A 16,383-nucleotide genomic window follows, 5' to 3' on the forward strand; every position below is an offset into this window, starting at 1 on the left:
CAACAGTCTGAAAAGCGAGGTGTGTTCTGATTGGCCGAATGCCTCAAGGGTGTGATGGAAATGTTACGCCCCTTACTATACTGTGATGCCGTCTCCCAGCACGATGAGACCAAGCCAATAAAACCCATTACAAACAAGGCATTTGTTGCATCCAGTGGGGACATAATTACTGATTATAAATACTGTCTTTTTACGCATTGAGTTGCGTATCATGCTGCATAAACATAAAACCATGTCTGCTTTTTTAATCGGATAACGGCAAACAATAAGCTCTAACAGTTAATCTACACTTCTCAAAACTTTCGTTTGAGTCAGCAGTGATAAATCCTTTACATACGAAAATGTATGTATGTAGGTATGTATATATTTACACGTTCTATCAATTGTGACCCATATCCAATTCATCTTTTTACACTTGCCATACCATCTGAAACATCGCGCATGCATTGTTGTCATTTATCGCCTCCACATGTGCTTCCTCCTGAGAATGTGTCCTGTGCTGACAAAACAAGTCGCAATGATCATATAAACGTGCACATCAACCCGATCACTTTATTTAGGGTTCATGTAAACTCTACATTCAGATTCATCAATCGGAATAAATTCAGTGTGTTTGTTTTCCTCCCCATGTGCTCCAAGGGACCTTAAGGAAGTAGATTCAACATCAGTTCAGGAAACACTAGTCTATTGTATGTAGCTCAGCTTGCACAATTTAGAGCCTTTCAGGTGCTTTTTGTCCACAAGCTCTTTAGCTATGGAGGCTAATGGTATTAGAGTGCTCCTCACCAAAGGCTTAAAGTGGCTAGGAGTCACTGAAGTTATGTGCATACAGTGCCTTCTGCTTGCTTCAGCATACTGTACCTGCTGCTGCGGTTCATCCCAGTGCATTTCCAAGCAGATGACTGTCTTTAATGTCTTTAATGATTTATTTGCGGCTTGAGCTGTGTGTGCTGCTCTCACACCTAGTGTGCAGCAGCATATGTCCTGGAAAGCTCTGCGCCGGCTGAGGCTTCAGGCCGTTTACCTTCAGTTGAGCTCAGCCGAATGGACGGAAGCTCCTCTCCTGCAAGCTTTTAATGTATTCATTATGTGTTGTATGTTAATCCCATGGCACGGAAGATTGGCTGAGAAGACTGCAAGCGTTTGCCAAGCAGAATATGGGAGGGTTCAGGAGGAAGTGAACGATGAAATTAAATAAAAACAGAGCTCTTTGAATGGAGCTTGGCCAATGATAGCATTGTCTGTGTTGCTTTAGCATCCAGTTTAGGTTGTTTCATCATCATGAAAAGAATTACTGCTGTCATGAAAATAAAAAGTTATATTTTGTGAATAAGACAATGGGGGTTATCTAAAGAAATGATTTTGATTTGTTGTTAGTCTCACAGTTAGTTGAGCATAGTGTGTTTGATTCACTGAGATAATCAAATAAAAGAACTAAAAGATTCAACATAATCAGAGTCATTTGTTCCACAATTACACTACACTGGTTGCAGAGTATATTTTTCATTCACTAAGAAGTGATCTGAATGATCAGAATCTTTCAACTGGGAGTTAAATAACGTTGTATGCTTTGATTCAGTAAATACTGACTCATAAGAGTCATTTGTTCAGGAACTGGTCTATGATGGTTGCACTCTATGCTTTGAATCTCTAATAATAATCAATTGATATAAGAGACTTCCATTCAGAAATCGGACTACACTAGGTATCTTTTGATTGACTGAAAATAACTTAATCATAAGAATCTTTTATTTGGAAATTGGAAAGCACCGGTTTTGTGCATGCTTTAAATTACTGATAAAAAAAAAAAAAAAATGGTTCACTGGTTGCTTTGTAAGTTTTCGATTGACAAATGAACCCCAAAAACTAATCATCAGTCTTTGGTTAACTGTCTACACTGGTTGCTTTGTATGTTTTTGAATCACTAAAAATAATGAATTCAGAGTCATTCGTTCTCTAATCAAAATACACTGATTTGAGCTATATTTGTTTAAGGTTCCCAATTTAAATAGTTTTTTCCACAGAAATAAAGTGTTGCAACTGTGGAGTGAATTCACCCTTTGTGTGTTGAGAAGGATGAGGCCATTCCTCTGTTTGCAATAACAATAACATTATTGCTGCTTTTCTGGCATGCTTTAGGCACATTTTTGCATCATGCTGATCCATTTTGCTTCCCAATTTTCACTTCTCTCCATCTAAAACCAATATGTACACCAACACAAAGCACTTTGTGTGATTTGTGGCTGATCTCAGAAGTCCTGTTGTGTTGTGCTGTGATTTGCACTTTATCTATAAAACTGTGGGAATAATCAGACAACTGTCTGTCAGTGCAGGCATGACAATGAATCTTGATGCCTGTGTTAACTTTATATTTATGGCATATTCCTGTTGGTACATTTTGATTTTTTTTCTCCATAATGATAATGATGATGATGATGATTATTGGGTAAACATAAGTATATACTAAATATTTTTATATCTAATTTTATTTATTAAAATAATGTAATAACATTGAAATATTATTTAAAAAATTCTATATTAATATCTTTTAAAGTTAGTAATTTATTAATGTAATGAAAATCAGGATTTTCAAATAGTGGTACTTTTTCAAAAATAAATATTAAGAATAATGATTAAAATATTGATTAAAACGCAAAATGTATTCAAAATACAAATCATTCTAAATGTCTTTATTGCCATTTAAGCTGTCCTTGCTGAATACAAGTATTAATTTATTTTAAAAACTTTTGAATGGTAGTGTGTATAACCCTATAGAAGTGAAGTACTTGCAGCTGCTAGTGGAAACAAACTCGTCCAACAATAAACAGCAGCAGCTTCACCAGAGTGCTGTATCAGTTTATGTTTCGTTGCACATAGATGAATGATGAAGGTTGCCAGGTGCTCATCAGTAATTGGCAGAACCTTTAGGTAAACATATGGTCCTGTCTGTGTTCAGATGCTTCTGCGTACCTGACTAATTTACATGTTCAGCAATTGGTTGAATTTCATTTTGTACTGGGAATCTTTAGTATAGTCTACTCAAGGCAATGCTCACTTGCTCTAATCTCATAGATATAGAAGTTTGAGAGGCGATGGATAAACTTCTCATTTACAAAATGTGTTCTAATCTCCATTCTTCCCCTAAAAATTACATGGAATTTACCAGAAGTATGTAGCAAAGAAATTAATTGATATGGCCTTGTGTTTCAGCAGAGTCTAATACATAGTGTTTGTTCAGAGTTTAATGGTTTTCCATTCATTGGTGCTCCTGGAGGAGAGTCTCCGAGTCCTGCTGCCCTTCAGCAAGATAACAAGACCAGCAATGTGCCAATATGATAGCATGATAAACTAAAACAGCATCAGCAATCTCACTTAAAACAAAGGCCAACCGCTTGCGCTTTACGTCCAAACAGTCTGATTGACATGCTAACATTAGCACATGCTCATCATTTACATATTCCAGCTTCAGGGACTGAACTAAATTGGGCTTTTGTGAGCACCAGGCAAGAAAAAAAAAAAGAATCAATCAGACGATTAAATGAGTGCAGCTACATTAAGCTGAGTGAAAAGTTTTGATAGATTGCAGCAAAGCGAGGAAGCCAAATAAGCTCATAAAATGTGCATTAATGTTATATTATTCCATACAGTGGGGATTTGTTATAGAGGCAGTGTTCATTTAATGAGCTTCCTAATCAACATTAACACATGACTTTTGTCAGATCTTTTTTTTTTAAGCAGCACTGTGGTTTATAAAAAATAATAATAATAAAAAAAGGTAAATGCATCTTTTTATATGACAATTCAGACTTTGCAAAATTGTGAGAAGAAATATAGTTAAATATCTCACAATGCTGACTTTTTTCTTACATCTTGTAATTCAGTTTTTTCACCACAGAATAAAAAATGTAATTGTGATTTTTTTTCAATTGTTAGTATATACCTCTATATTTTGACTGCTGTTGTTTAGTATTTTAAGTATATAACTATATTATTATTAGTAGTAGTAGTAGTAGTAGTAGTAGTTTTTAGAATAAATTAAAATGTGTAGTTTATTTTGCTTTATTACATAGAAAAAATTTGTAAAATATAATTGTATAGAGAAATTTAGATATTATTTAGACAGTATTAAAAAATATATTTTTAAGTCTAAAGTAAATCTAGGAAAAAGTTAATAGAAAAGTCTAAAATTTAATTATTAACATTTACCGTTCAAGGTTTAACCTTAGTCCCAGGCTAAAATGCATGTAAACTGAAAGAAACTTCAGACTGATCTTAAAATATGTCAGATTCATTGTTTTGTCTCAAGATGCACACCAGTGATAATTTTATCTAAGGCATATTTCTAAACACTAATTAGATGGCCCAATCCTGGTTTAATTTAAACCCTGTCTGTGAAACCGGGCCACCATGAATGTTTCTAAAATTATTTTTTATTATTTTAGCTATGCTCAGCTATAAATATTTTGTTGACTTAAAATGTGTTTTCAGTGCAATTTCTATAAAAAAAATTCACAACTTTAACATGCTAGTGAACTGAAACAATTTAGCTTGCTGACAAGGCAACAGTTCTCCATTTATATTAGTTTAACTTGATGTACTAAACAAACCTAAAACCTAAATAAAAAATGATTATAAAAAAACGATACATATATTAAAAAATAAAAATAAAAAAATAAATGACAAAGCAAACAATAAAATTAATAAAACTTTAGAAAAAAAAGTTATTTTTTTTTTAAATCAGTTTATATATATATATATAGATAGATAGATAGATAGATAGATAGATAGATAGATAGATAGATAGATAGATAGATAGATAGATAGATAGATAGATAAACTGATTTAAAAATGTTACTATATATATATAACTGATTCAGAATGTGAATAAAAACTGCCTGGTCTTTATCTTTGTTTCAAGATTAGATTAACTCCAAAATTCAAAAGTAATGACAAGGAAATTGCTAAAAATGTTGCAAATTTAATGTAAATTCATTAGTCGAAACAGGGAAATGTATAACGGATTTCATTCTTTAAATTCATGAGTCGGTCTGCTGTTTGTTCATCTATAACAGGAGAGTTTGTGCTGAACAGATGTATTTGAGCAGGTAATATTTTGGCTATGAGATTTGCATATAAAGAGCTCTGTGTGTGTGTGTTTGTGTGTGTGTGTGTGTGTGTGTGTGTGTGTGTTGGTTCTCAAGGCTGCAGGCCGTGTTGACTGCTCTCTTCGTATGCTTTACAAAAACTGCTGTTTTGGCTCCGATGAGCTGATGTGTTTTACATAGAGATAGAAAGAAGAAGTCAAATCAAGGTTGTGATCTCTGTTCTCTAGGTTCAATAATACAATGCAAAATGATTTGAGTCTGTGAAGCTGAGAGGAATGGAAGCACTGGTGAAGATTACTGCAGTTAGGAAACCATTCGCTGATCTGCTTGGAGAACGTCCTGACAGAGAGATAACCGTGTGATCGGAGAGGGCAGATCAGACAGGAGCTCACAGCTGATTCTGTTTGAGAACTTGACTCAATACACTAATAATACTGTAAGCTTCAAAACACTGCATATACTTACAGTTACATCAAAACAAAAGGTTATGATAATATGTAAAGCTTTTATAATATTTCATAGCAAAAAAGGATACTCGATGAGAAAATATAGAATGGTAGTCTGCAGGGTTTTTTTAATAAGCTAAAACTATAAATAAAAAAACACCTCAATTATTGCCACTTGAAATAAAATATACAAAAAAATATACATTTTATTTCAGCTAGTTGACAGCATTTCTTATTTTTATTTATTTTAACGTATATATAGTTTAGTTTTTCTTTTAAGAATATTAAATGTAATTAGATTTTAACTTTAAAAAAAAATGTTTTTTTTTTTTTTTGTCCCTTACATTTGCAGCAAAATATACGACATCAACTTGTTAATATGTTCAAAAGACTGAAGCTTTTCAGTATGTTAAGAGAAACTTACTAAAATGTAGCTAAAATTAAAATAAATCTAAAACTAATGCTATCATTAGTTATCATATCATATTATTTAAATATTACTAAAATAATACTTAACTGACACTGGCTTACCATCGAAAGATAAAAAACACATTTTTGAACCAAAATGACTAACTGGTAATGAAATAAATGAAAACTAGAACTTAAATATATATATTTATATATACCAGTCAGTTTCATATGCTTATATATATATATATATATATATATATATATATAAATGACAAAAACACAACAAATGTCTTACTAAAATCACTAATTAATTTAAAAATATCAATAAACTATCAACGATTCTTAAAACAATGACAGGATTTTACATTAGTTCTAGAGGTGGAGCAAGTATTTACATTTTGGTTATTGGGATAAAATATTTGTATTTAGAATTAAGCGTACATTGCTTTTTAAAGATTTAGGGTCAGTGCATCATGTGACACTGAAGACTTGAAATGATGCTGAAAATCACAGAAATAAGTTATTGAAATAGAAAACATTTTAGATTGTAATAAAAAATATTTTGATCAAATAAATGCAGCCTTAGCGAGCAAAAGAGAGTTCTTTTCTCACTTTTGATTTCAGTTTTTTCGCTCTTTTATTGACTGCTAATTTCTCTGTTCTGCTTGACAGATCCTGCACTTCACGAGCGAAAAAGACTCATGTCATCAGAAATTATACAGCACATGGAGAGTGACTTTTATGAGTTTGAGATGAACTGCGGTCTGCTGCTGCTTCAGACAGGTCGGTTCTGCCTGAGAAATAATGCCGCACATTACCCATAATGACTGCCATAGGAAGGGCTGGTGACAGGCTTCACTCCTACACACTTCTTTCAGTTTTTAGTCTTTGGCCCGGGTTTCCTGATAAGATTACAAAACAGGCTCTGGGGATCTTAAGATCAAGTTCATTATGTTGAGATGGATCCAGCACCTGTTTCCCAAAGCAGCGCGTGGATCGCCTGTTAAACAGAGCTGAAGTGTGCTGTTATGGAAGCTGTCGAGCCAAAACATTTGCCAGTATCTTCAATAGTTTCTCTCCAACACGAAAATACTGGCAGATGGGAAATGCATGTTATCTAGTTCCTACTGCATAAATGTATATGTACGTTTGGAAAAACATGGTTTCAGAAATGTTTAAATGAAAGTGAACCACGAGCTCACACGATGTCACGGTCTTACGCTGCCTGAAGGAATACGGAGTCGAGGATAAACGGAATAAGGTTTTTAATATATCCAACACAGGGGATATCCAACATGGAGCACAGAGGTAGACACACGCAAGTAGCAAGTGGTGAATGAAGACCCGACAAAACAGAACTGAAAGGACAAGGCTTAAGTACAAAGGATAATTGGGGAAACACAGGTGGATGGAATCATTAAATTAACAGGGACATGGAACACATGAGGAAGATAATAGACACACCTGGGAACTAATCACGGAAGACAGAAACTGGGTCACTGGGGCAAAAACATTAAATGAGTCCAGGTGTGTGACAGTACTCCCCCCTCCCGGTAGGTGCGTCCTCGCACCGTAGAAACAACAGAGGGAGGCGTGGGTGGGAACTTGGGAGGAGGTTCCGGTGGAGGACGGACTCCCAGGAGGGGGCCAGCAGACAGTGACCACAGAAGGAGGAGCCAGGGAGGAGACGACGGAGGGAGGAGCCAGGGAGGAGACAGGAGCAGGAGGAGCCAGATGGTCCACCAGAGACCAGCCAGGACGGAGATCCAAGGTGGAGTCGCCGGCGGGAGGAGCCATGGTGAAGGAAGGGTCGACGACACCAGGGGGCCGACAGGCGGAGACTGCACCGATGGGTGAGGAGCCCAAGATGGAGCAGCACAGCCGCAGAGCCAGGGGGACGTCGAGGTTCCGGAGGGCCTAGGTGGAGCAGAAGGCTCAGGCGACCAAGGCGGAGGCAGGGTCCTGGCAGACCGCTGTGGAGCCGGAGCGACCGAGGATGGAGGTGGAACCGGAGGGAAGGAGGAGCCTGACAGAGCCGGAGGGATGGAGTGACGAGGTGGAACCAGAGGAGTGGAGTCCCGAGGCGGCGGATGGTCGACGACTGACCAAGGTGGAGCCGGAGGGACGAGGGAGCCCGGTGGAGCAGGTGGGATGACAGGCCACGGTGGAGACGAGGGAGCTAAGAGCCAAGGCGGAGCCACTGGGTCGAAGGACCGAGGAGGAGTCCAGGGCTCGGAGGCTGGAGGCGGAGACAGGGCCTTAACACGCCAAGGCGGAGCTGGAGACTGGCAGTCCAGCGGCGAACCACCGCGCCCCGATGGCGCGGACTGAGGGTGAGCTGCGGGACTGACTGGCACCAGCAGGGATGGCGAGGAACTGGCTGGTCTAGGAGGAGGAGAGAGGAGAAGGATGGGAGGAAGGACAGGAGGATCAGGACTGGATGGAACCAGCGAAGGAGTAGAGGGACCAGCAGGTTTGGGAGGAGGCGGGAGAGGGAGGCTGGGAGGGAATACAGGAGACACAGAAGGTTCAGGGCTGGGCGGAACCAGCGGAGACACAGAAGATTCAGAGCTGGGCGGAACCAGCGGAGAAACAGAAGATTCAGAGCTGGGCGGAACCAGCGGAGAAACAGAAGATTCAGGGCTGGGCGGAACCAGCGGAGAAACAGAAGATTCAGGGCTGGGCGGAACCAGCGGAGAAACAGAAGATTCAGAGCTGGGCGGAACCAGCGGAGAAACAGAAAATTCAGGGCTGGGCGGAACCAGCGGAGACACAGAAGATTTAGAGCTGGGCGGAACCAGCGGAGAAACAGGAAACTCAGGGCTGGACGGAACCAGCGGAGAAACAGGAAACTCAGGGCTGGGCGGAACCAGCGGAGAAACAGGAAACTCAGGGCTGGGCGGAACCAGCGGAGAAACAGAAAACTCAGGGCTGGGCGGAACCAGCGGAGAAACAGAAAACTCAGGGCTGGGCGGAACCAGCGGAGAAACAGAAAACTCAGGGCTGGGCGGAACCAGCGGAGAAACAGGAAACTCAGGGCTGGGCGGAACCAGCGGAGAAACAGAAAATTCAGGGCTGGGCGGAACCAGCGGAGACACAGAAGATTCAGGGCTGGGCGGAACCAGCGGAGAAACAGAAAACTCAGGGCTGGGCGGAACCAGCGGAGAAACAGAAAATTCAGGGCTGGGCGGAACCAGCGGAGAAACAGAAGATTCAGAGCTGGGCGGAACCAGCGGAGACACAGGAAACTCAGGGCTGGGCGGAACCAGCGGAGAAACAGAAAATTCAGGGCTGGGCGGAACCAGCGGAAATGGAGCAGAGGAAATGACTGGAGGAGGTAGGAGTGGGAGACTGAGAGGGTATACAGGGGAATCAGGGCTGGACGGAACCAGTGGGGAAACAGGAAAATTAGGGATTACCTCCATAGGCCAGTCCATCAGATCCAGAACTTGCTCCATATGGCTTTCAGAGACTGCAAACAGCTCACCCTCAGTCACAGGAGTGTGGGCAGGGCTTTCCTCCACGCCCTCGATCTCCACGAGGACTCCCACGATGCACGGTGTGGCCGGCTCACACACCTGGTCAGTCGCGCTCTCGAGTTCCGGCTCCCTGTCAGTGAATGGCTCGGGCTCTGCGGCTGCGGTGGGCTCTGGCTCCGTGTAGCGAGATGGTGGCTGGCTGGTCTCTGGGTCGGGAGTGGGACTGGCGAGATCCTCAATGGGGCAGATGGTGAAAGATGAGCCATTTCTCGCCAGAGTCCACTCCACGAATGCGGCGAAATCCTCTCGAGGACCATCTTCGGACGACAACGCTCTGCATTTGGAGTTCAGGCTGGTGTTGTAGAAGGTGCAGAGCGCGCCGTCCGGGTAGCTGGTGGCATTAGCTAATAGGGAAAACAGTCTGGTATGGTCCTCGAGAGAACGTCCTTCCTGCTTCAGCAGGAGGATGAGGAATTCGGGACGATAGAGGGGATCCATAGACACTACAAAACAAAAAGACTGAGAAAAAACGAAAGCAAAACGGAGGGAAAGACGCAGTTTTCTACTTTCTCTTATGTGGTCGGGTCTTCTGTCACGGTCTTACGCTGCCTGAAGGAATACGGAGTCGAGGATAAACGGAATAAGGTTTTTAATATATCCAACACAGGGGATATCCAACATGGAGCACAGAGGTAGACACACGCAAGTAGCAAGTGGTGAATGAAGACCCGACAAAACAGAACTGAAAGGACAAGGCTTAAGTACAAAGGATAATTGGGGAAACACAGGTGGATGGAATCATTAAATTAACAGGGACATGGAACACATGAGGAAGATAATAGACACACCTGGGAACTAATCACGGAAGACAGAAACTGGGTCACTGGGGCAAAAACATTAAATGAGTCCAGGTGTGTGACACACGATGTGGATCATTTTATGAAATGGAAATGAACAAGAGCCTGAAATTTCCAGCCAAATCAAATTGACAAGCCTTCAGTAATGAATTAATATAAATCATTCTTGCAGACATACTGCAGGGTCATTATCATTAGCTAAATCTAAAACTAGTAAAACATTTTTTTTATTGAAATAAAGCTGAAGTAAAACATATGTATGAAAAACATCTCTAATTTTCATTCAATTTCTTTTGAAGAACTAAAATGACTAACTGGAAATAAAATAAGGTCTAAAACTAAAACAGAAATCAAAGTAAATAAAATAGTTACATTTAAAAATGAATAAAAATGATAAAAGCACATAACAAAAATACTAAAAATACAAGTAAATTTAAAACTAGAAGTATAAAAATAAAAGCTTATTCAAAATATTAATAAAACTATTATTATTTAAAAAGTATATTTACATATTTTTTTAAACAATAGTAAAATGATACTGGCTAACCATCGAGACATGCAAGAAAACATCTTTTAACAAATTTAATTAATTTATCTGAGTAAGTAAGATGAAACACTAAAATTACTACCTAGAAAATAAAATAAATAATTAAAAATACTGAATAATAATAATAATACTGAAATCATACTAAAACTGAAATATATATATATATATATATTTAAATAATAATAATAAAATGACAAGCACATAAAAAATACTAGACATTTAACTAAAATTAAAATGAAAGTAAAACTGAAAGTATAAAATAAAATAAAAAATAAACACAACAGTTAAAAACACAATCACATTATGTAAATAATTTTAAATAACACTGGCTTACCATAGTGACTTGCAGGAACACATTTTTGATCTCAGTTTAAGTGTATTAAAATAAATTATATATATATATATATATATATATATATATATATATATATATATATATATATATATATATATATATATATATATATTATATATATATATATATATATATATATATATATATAAATGTATATTTCTTTATTATAAGTAAAACTGAAATGAAATTAAAGCCAAAATAAAAGTAAATTAAATAAATAGAAAGATTTAAAATAAACAAATAAACGTAACAAATTGACAAAAAAATGCTACTTAAATTGTAATAAAATTAAAACTGAAAGTACTAAAATAAAAGCTAATTAAAAATGTTAATAAAAACAATGATATAAATAATGATAAAATAACACTAGCTCATCATCATGACTTCACTCAGATTTGTCTGTACAGTATACTGGATCGATTATTTATTTATTTCTTGATGACAATGAAGTGATAACTCTGACATTAGAATTTTTACGAACACCTTTTTGTGTACAATTATCAAAATGCTTTAAAATCATTTATTCAGTGTCCTCTCATGAACTGAAAGCGAGTGGAAAGATGCATTAAAGTTGTACATAAAGGACTAATGATTTGTCCGATACTGAGATTTTGATACTATTTGGAAACGTGGCGAGGATATTAAGAACTACTTACATGCTGCTAACATTTCAGATGTAATGTTTTGAGGAACCCAGTTTCTTTCCTTCTTTTCTTCTTTCCTTCTTTCCTTCTTTCTTCTTTTCACAATTAATAACAGTTTTGACAGTGAAAACAGCTCTGAGCATTGTGATGTGCTTTAAACTTGTATTTTTTTTTGGGAGAGAAGTACATTAAGACCGCCTGGAGCCCGGGCGTCACACTGTGCCATGTCAGCCTTTTGCCTTTATCTTCTTCAGTTTGCATCCGTGCGATTCCAGAAATAAGTGTTTGTCGGAGTTGTCAGTGAGCATTCAATTATGTGTTGATGTTTGAAAACACAAAGTCTGGCGTCGTGCAGAGAGGTCTTATCGAGGCCAGCTTTAATTAGAAATCTGGTGGGAAAGGGACATCCTCAAGAGAGGAGAAGGCATCCTTTGGACCGAGGCCTTCATGCATCATTAATTGGCAGCCGGGATAAACGGAGCCTTTCAAATGGAAAGGAGATGATGATCTGAGCCAAATGGGAAAACACAGCACGCATGTTTGTGTTTGTGCGTGTCTGACATGCCGTTCTGGTTTTATGCATTATTTAATTATCTCTCGCTGTATACTTTTCTTAATAAGTGTTTTTCTGTGCATCTGCAGGGGCTGTTCACATGGGATGCGCTCTTGCATTCAGTCTGCACTAATTTCTAATTGTGGGTTTGTGTAAATATGCACTAGATGGACGTCCGTGGCGAGCCTTTCTTTTAATGCAGTACATTCTTATCTACACATCCAATACAGGTTAAATACGTTTTACAGATGAGATATTTAGCTGTGAACGTAGGGCTGAATTTGAACACTAGGCTGGCCACAATGAATGGCCACTCTAAAATCTGCAGGGGGGCCTGGGGGTCCAAAAACCAGTGTGACCACCATTTGGTGTGACCTCATGCAATGCAACACATCTCCCTCGAAACTTGTGACATCTGTGGCATTGACGTGATAAAACAGCACATTTTAGAGTGGTCTTTTATTGCAATAATCATGCTGTCTAATCAGCATCTTGATATGCCACACCTGTGACGTGGATGGATTATCTCGGCAAAGGAGAAGTGCTCACTAACACAGATTTAGACAGATTTGTGAACATTATTTGAGAGAAATAGACCTTTTAAAATTCAGAATTCACAGAATTCAGCTCATGAAAAATGTGGGCAAAAACAAGAGTTTTGCATTTATAATTTGTTTCAGTATATTTCAGCTAGTTACCAAGGGAAGATGTATCATTTTAGTTTTGTTTAACTCGATACTGAAATGTCCTAAATAACAAAAAATTATAATTAATTATGTAAATTAATAAAATCAATATAGGAAAACACCATTTAAAAGTACAAAATTACTAAAACTTTAAAATTGAAATGAAAATAGAAGATTTTGTGGAGGCCTAGCTTGGATCCTGCCTGTAAAAAAATTATCTGTTTGTATGTTTGTAATTATTATTATTAATTTTTTTCAGTTTTAGTATTTTAAGTACTTCAATTTAAACATTTATTTTTTAATATATATATATATATATATATATATATCTGGCAGATTAAAGTTTTAATGGAATGTTTTATGCGACTCATACTGCATGTATGCCATTTTGATGGTATAGAAATGCAGTTTTGTAAATTGAAAATGTCAGGTGTTAAAGTAGAAATGTCTTTATTGGCATTTGAGCGCTCCGCTTTCAGATCAGTGCGAGACTATAAATCACAGCCCTTCTTCTCTGATGTGTAGAGGACAGTATAATTGCTCTCAATAGGGAGTAGAATGCAGAAAGCTAAAGCTAGCGGCTAGAAGAAATGGATGCCACCGCTTTGATGAATAGGGGTCGTCACATTGTTCCTCTACTACGGATTTGGCCTCCGCAGAACCATAAATCACCATATACGTTGAATCTTCTGGTTGTTTTGTGTGATTATTTCACTGGTTTGTAATGTCTCCCCGAGGTTCAAGATATGATTTGTATTTCCCTTTCATGAATATACATGGCTTTGCTGGATGATTTGCAATGCATGCCAAATGGGAAGGGGGTGACTGCTTTTGGCAATGAATGTCAAATTTGAATGAGTTCAGGCCTAGCTTGGGTCCTGCCTGTAAACACTGGAGGAAGTGTTGTTTTTCAACATCTGTTCAGGAATTTAGCAGTGTTTCAGTGCATTAGCTCCAGCGGATCTCATTAGATTTCAGGTACGGCTATATCTTCCTGGATGACTGCTTGTTCTGCTGAAATGTGCTTTATCATGGTGAAAATATGGGATGTTAGCAGATGCTGATCTTTTATTAACGTACTACTGAGATATTTACCTGACAGCTTGAGTTGCAACTTTTTATTCCAGTATTTTGCTTGTAGCATGTATATATAACTCATGCAATGACACAAAGAGGTTTTTGACAAAACATAATTACTACTTACTAATAACTATAATTTTGACTAATTGTGCCTGTTTCTCAACTGATTAGACATGCTTTTCTAATCAACGTAAAACAATGAAAACAATTAACAGACATCAAAACAGATTTTTAATTTGTCATACAGCTTGACAAAAAGTCCACTGTATTGTCTTCACGTAACTATAAAAATGAATATTGACATGAAAATGTGATAAATTAGAGCATACTGCATTACTTTCATAATCATCCAGATTATGAAGGTTAACCTCCATTAAGGTCATTGTGATTCAGAGAGGGGTTTTTTTCCCCAAAAAAAGCAGGTTAGTGTTATCACATTGGACCAAAACAAAGCTTTTTTTTTTTTACTTTTTGCACAGCAACTAATCTGTTTATCAGCGTCTTTTTTTTTCAATTAGTACAGGTGTTTTAATATTTCTTATTTAACCGATTGCTCGTAGGCCTCATTGTAATGAGCTTATGCACCAAATTTTTTAAGTGAACATTGCCATAATTATCCACTAACAGTGCTGGGTCATAACTGATTGCATGTAATCTGGATTATATAATCAGATTCCAAAAAAATATACATTTTAGAGTCATTAACTGGTATGCACTTTTTTGTATTCTTTTTATTTTATTTTAACTATTACAGTATTACTACTCTATTTACATTTAAAGTATTAGTACTGTCCAGTACTTTTTGACCTGTATAAAACAATCCAGTTGTGATACAGCACTGTAAACCATATTTTTTTACCACCCCAACCCCATAAAAATCACAATAACTTATAAGTATTTCTCCTGATAATATTCTTTTAATTGTTGAACGTTTTCTTTTTTTAAACACAATTATAAATCTTGACTTCTAGCAAACACTAGCGCTAAACGGACATCACCACAGTCCCCTGGGGACTTTGTATCTGTAGCATGGCAAAATAAAATACAGTAAGAATTAGTTTGTGGTTTTGTTTTATATTTCAGCTCTCTGATGAGAAACACCAAGAGGGGATTCAGGCTGATGCTTTTACTTTGCACCTTTTTTCCAGAATTCCATCAGATCTGTGACTTTGAATGGCATTCGGTGCCACAAAGGTTGATTCTCAGAATGAATCTGCAAGTACAGGACAAGGAACAAAGTTTTAACCAGTGTTTACAGAATTGTCAAACTTGATGCTTTATGCATTTTGAGATGAATAAATACGTTTTTTACATCTGAATGCACCTACAAGTAAGGTCCATAATTATTTTATAATCCATAACAAATCATAAAACTCCATTCCTTATAATGCATTCCTGTAGATCAAACAGTAGAGCAAAGTGCTATATTGCTGAAATAATGGGTTTGATTCCCAGGGAATGGCTAGCTCCATAAAAAGCTCCATAAAATAAAAACAAAAGAAGTACTTGAAAATGCAGTTAAAAAACTTCACTTATACAGTCAAATTTGGGTCCGTCATATTTGACTGGAAAAAGCAAATTAGGTAAAGGATTTTCATTACGCTTAAGGGTTAATTTTCTAAATGTAGTGAAATATACTATTTAGACCTCGTCTAGCTTTTAAGTTATTATAAAATACTTTTAAAGAGTGCATGTCATTAATAGTAGGAAGCAGCTAAATGGATGCATTTTTTTATTGACACTTGATATATATTGTAATTATGCAAAACTATTCATGAAAAATATTAGAGTCAGAGAGATGTGAAGCTGGCTTAAATCAATGCAGGATAAATTAAAAATGCAATTATAATTGAGAGCCAGTCTGCTGTTTATTCCTGCCAATGGTGGTATTTTTTGGAGCTTTCGGACAAAGTGAGGAAGGTCAGGCACTGTTGAACTGAACTGAACTGAACTGAACTGCAGCACATTGCATTCAAAACCGGAAAATACAACATATAAGCCTGTTGCATTTAAATGTAACATTTTATGTTGTAATTTGTGTTTCAAAATGACAAAACAACCCTGCAAATGGAATTGATGGTTTGCTCATGTCATTTAAAACATTTTCACCTGACTATTTCCTCACTCTTTTTGGTAATAATCACACCTCTGGTGCTCTTGTAAACAGACAGTGAGTCATTTGCATAGCGGATGCTGCAGAGAATCATTTTACTATCATTT

General features: G+C 37.3%; 1 protein-coding gene across 3 annotated transcripts in view; it reads left to right on the plus strand.

Annotated features, from left to right (window-relative positions):
• Positions 1–16,383, plus strand: part of LOC113052941 (beta-1,3-galactosyltransferase 1) — a 147,062-nt gene that overhangs the window by 116,239 nt on the left and 14,440 nt on the right. For 2 of the 3 annotated variants that reach the window (XM_026217439.1, XM_026217437.1), the window contains exon 4: positions 6,635–6,745. The gene's annotated coding sequence lies outside the window, so the exon portion shown is untranslated. Of the gene's footprint in view, positions 1–5,338; positions 5,542–6,634; positions 6,746–16,383 lie in introns of those variants that run through there. The other variant, XM_026217440.1, reaches the window with a different exon arrangement.

This window comes from Carassius auratus, chromosome 34 (genome assembly GCF_003368295.1).
Source record: "Carassius auratus strain Wakin chromosome 34, ASM336829v1, whole genome shotgun sequence".
NCBI lineage: Eukaryota > Metazoa > Chordata > Actinopteri > Cypriniformes > Cyprinidae > Carassius > Carassius auratus.